This window comes from Colobus angolensis, unplaced genomic scaffold (genome assembly GCF_000951035.1).
Source record: "Colobus angolensis palliatus isolate OR3802 unplaced genomic scaffold, Cang.pa_1.0 Scaffold327, whole genome shotgun sequence".
Lineage (NCBI taxonomy): Eukaryota > Metazoa > Chordata > Mammalia > Primates > Cercopithecidae > Colobus > Colobus angolensis.
In genome coordinates this window covers 1,576,281-1,580,144 of record NW_012116566.1, presented here as the reverse complement: position 1 = coordinate 1,580,144, position 3,864 = coordinate 1,576,281, and the positions used below count along the sequence as shown (strand labels likewise).

Sequence of the window (3,864 nt, the reverse complement as noted above, 5' to 3'; positions counted from 1 at the left end):
AGAAAAAAATAAAGATAAAAGAAATATCTTTCTCTTTTATTTAATTAGACTAACCTGGTCATTAGTCTAATTGAAAAAGCAAGATAGATATTCTTGGAACAGTTAAGTAGAAAGCCCTACATAATTCAAAGCCAAAATGAGAATTGAGGTAAACGCTGACGGGAAGTCCAAAGGCAATCAAAGGCTCCATGCAGAGGGTTAGGAATAGAGAAGGGAGAAAGGGAAGAGAAAATGCTTCCAGTGAGTGAATAACTATACCAAAGCACATATCTGCATAGAAAGTAGAGAGCCTGGAAAGACAGTGGTAGCTAAGTCAATCAGGTTAGAGAGTTAGTAGAGATGTTGCTGGAGCCAACATCAAAGGGTAGGGTCTGTGTATGCATACAGGTGTCTAGGTGTATGGGCATATACATGTGTGTATTAGGCTGAAGCAAAAGTAATTGTGGTTTTTGCCATACTTTTAATGGCAAAAGTGCAATAACCTTTGCACCAACCTAATAAATATATATGTACATCATGTATACGTATTATCTGTTCCTTAGTATGTAAGAGCCCAAATATTTTAAAAATGTAGCCAGGACTGAGACTCATAGGTTGAGAATAGGTAAGAATTTGAGTCAAACTTAAGAGAATTTAGAAATTGAGAAGATAAATAAGACTGAATAGCTCACCACACAAACGCACACCCTCTCTCTTGGTGTTCTCCATCTCTCTTTGCCCACCACTACGGGCAAAGAGAAGAAAGCTATTGCTTATTATCACTGACTGTCATTCAAGTCACCTCAAAGGCTTAGCAAAAGCTACCAGTAGTTCGAATGTCCGAATATCTGCTGTTTTGTTGTTTTTTGTTGTTGTTATTTGGTTTTTTTGTTTAGTTGGTTGTTTGTGTTGTTGTTTTGTTTTGTTGTTTTGTTTTTTCCTGCCTCAGGTTTATTTGTACAAATAGCACAGGAGAACCCCAGCCCCAGGCAGATGGTAGCCCAGGGGGCTCACACCAGTCCTTCTGTCCTCACATTGGACACGGAGATATCTACTCTGAAGCCTTTGTAGGGGCCTGGACACCTTTGGGAGCCTGAACTGGAACTGAAGCTGGAGCTGCAGCCAGGGCCTTGGTTTGAACCTTGGCCTTGGCCTTTGGCTGGCACAGCCTAAGCCCCTTGGCAATGCGGGCACGAGCACGCTTCCCAAGCTTGGAGTGGGCAATGTAGACAAGTCGATCTAGCTTGCAGCTGACACCTTTTGGGATCTTGGGCTTAACCTCTTTGGGCTTTATAAGGATCTTGATAACCTCAGCGCATGCACTTATGGCCTTGGCATTGTTGGCCTGCATCTTCTTTAGGCCCTTCTTGTTGTGCTTCTTGGCAAAGTGCATGTTTCTGAGGAACCTGGGGCCCACCCCCTTAAGAGAGTCATATCTTTGTGATTGGGGTTTCTTGATAACATTTCTGTACCATTTTCAGGACTGGTTGTGTGTGGTGTGGTTCTTGGACTTGGCCATGTCTGCACCTTTGAGACAGGGTCTCACTCTGTCACCCAGGCTGGCATGCAGTGATGTGATCTGGGTTCACTGCAACCTCCACCTTCCAGTTCAAGGGATTCTCCCGCCTCAGCCTCCCAAGTAGCTGGGATTACAGGCGCGCCATCACACCTGGCTAATTTTTGTATTTTTTGGTGGAGATGGGGTTTCACCATGTTGCCCAGGCTGGTCTCGAACTCCTGACCTCAAGTGATCTGCACGACTCAGCCTCCCAAAGTGCTGGGATTACAGGTGAGAGCCACCGTGCCCAGACTGCTGTTTAGTTTTAACCTACCCTTATAAAGAAGAGGGAAATCTCATCACTCTCTATATATGCCTGAATAAAATGGAAAAAAAAAAATATATGTAGGTAGTACGTATGAGCAACACCATCCAGCCACTGCCAAATGAAGGATAAAGTCTTGGAACGCATCTAGTTGTATTAAAATGCCTTTGTCATTATAGAAATAATCCATCACTAGGGAAAGTCTTTTGATATCATAAGTAGAAAATGAAAATGCATTAGCTTTGTTGATAGCTCTTAAAATATGAGCTCTTTTGTTATTGTATTGCCTGCCACCACCCCTCTCAGGCTATAACCAGCTCAAATTATCACAGAAGTAAACAAGGTAGAAGGCTTTTCTTAAACAAACGATTCTTGAAAATACACTTAAGTAATTGTACTTAAGTACAACTTCTTAATTTTTTTTCTTTTTCTTGGTTGCATTAATCAGCCCCTTTCCCTTTGTTTCACAATCAAGAACCAACCTTACAAAAATGAAAAGATACAAACGCTTAGAGAAAGCAGAATAATCTCTCTGAGCATAGGCTCTTCCTCTGCAAGACAAGGGCAGTGTGTCCTGGTACTGGTCCAGTGTCTACCACAACCAGGTGGAGCTCCAAGCTTCTCCTGTCTAGCACCTCACTCACCCCTTACCACTATGAAGTGGCCATCCTCCTGTTCCAGGTTGGACCACTGGCCCACAGTCAGAGGGTCCCAAAGCTCCTGAGGGACAAAATAAAGATTCAAAGGCAGGCACTTTGGCACCAGTATCTGTGCTATTAACCACTACGCTTCACTATCCTATAAAACATGCCAAACCTAGCTCCTAGGATTCTCCTGCAGACCAGATGAGACAGGTTATATAAAGCATTTAATGCTTTTTAAGGAGTTATAAAAAGTAAGTTAATAATTTGATGATCCCGGGGGAAATGAAACATCCTAGGCTAATATTACTGATGACTTCTTATCCCAAGATTTTCGCCAAAATGTTGTCTGAGTTGGCATGTCAGATAATTGTGCAGAGAAAAGGAGGGTTTTGCATGTGTCATGGTCCCCAAAAATATTATTACTGACATTGTGTCTCACCATGAGTAAAATAAAGTCTTGATAATATGCAGTACCTTATAGCTGTGGTGTTCTAATTAAAATTATGCATAAAAACTATAACCTATTTTGAAATGTTGTCATACAATTTCAGAATATAAAATTGTTATTTAAACTCATTCTACATTTTAGGTTAGGTATGTATTATATTTAGTGCCCTGGCATTTCCTGAAAAATTCTGAAATATTTTTGAATATAGTTCATCTGAAAAACTATACTGTTGGGATTATCAAAACTAATTGTTTAATCTTAAACCTAGGTTTACTCTATCAGTTAAGAAACGTAAGCACTCAAATGTGTACTTTTATCATTACTCCTTTCCCATCATTTTTCCTCATTTGCTTATAAATCACAAGAATATTATAGAATCATAAGACAATCTAAATGTTAGAAATTGTTCAATATTAATGTAAAGCATCATGATTTTCATTATCATGATTATTAATATATAATATAATTATACATTATATATAATTTGATATCTATGAAATTGTCATTCTTGGATTTCAGAACCTTTTTTTATTATTTATGTAATGTTTTAGAAAAATATTTCATTTTCTTCTCTTGCTAGAATCTACTTAAATCCATCAAAGTGACTTGTACTTGGTTAATCATTAGTTTAGTAAGCAAGAACTTTGTGTGAAAAGTTGTGGAATGCCTAATGTTATGCAATCAAAAGGCCACCTCATGCAATGTGGCAACACTGACAAAAATCTTAAAGGTGCATTGTCCTAAATCCCCTCCTGGGAGGTTCTTACCTAGGTCTTTTTCCTCCATCAGTGGGTCATCCTTGGGTAATCACAAACATCTAAGAAACTGAATAACCCAAAATTCTAACACACTGATTATTTGAAAGGATAGAGTATATAATAATTGTTCCAAGAGTGGAATATTGATATTTATATTTAGATCAATATCATAATAAACACAAATAAATATTGATATTCTAATATTTATTGCA

General features: G+C 38.7%; 1 pseudogene; it reads right to left on the bottom strand.

The window, feature by feature from the left end:
* Positions 1-1,030: 1,030 nt before the first annotated feature.
* On the bottom strand, positions 1,031-1,498 carry LOC105518689 (annotated as a pseudogene).
* Between the last annotated feature and the right edge of the window lie 2,366 nt (positions 1,499-3,864).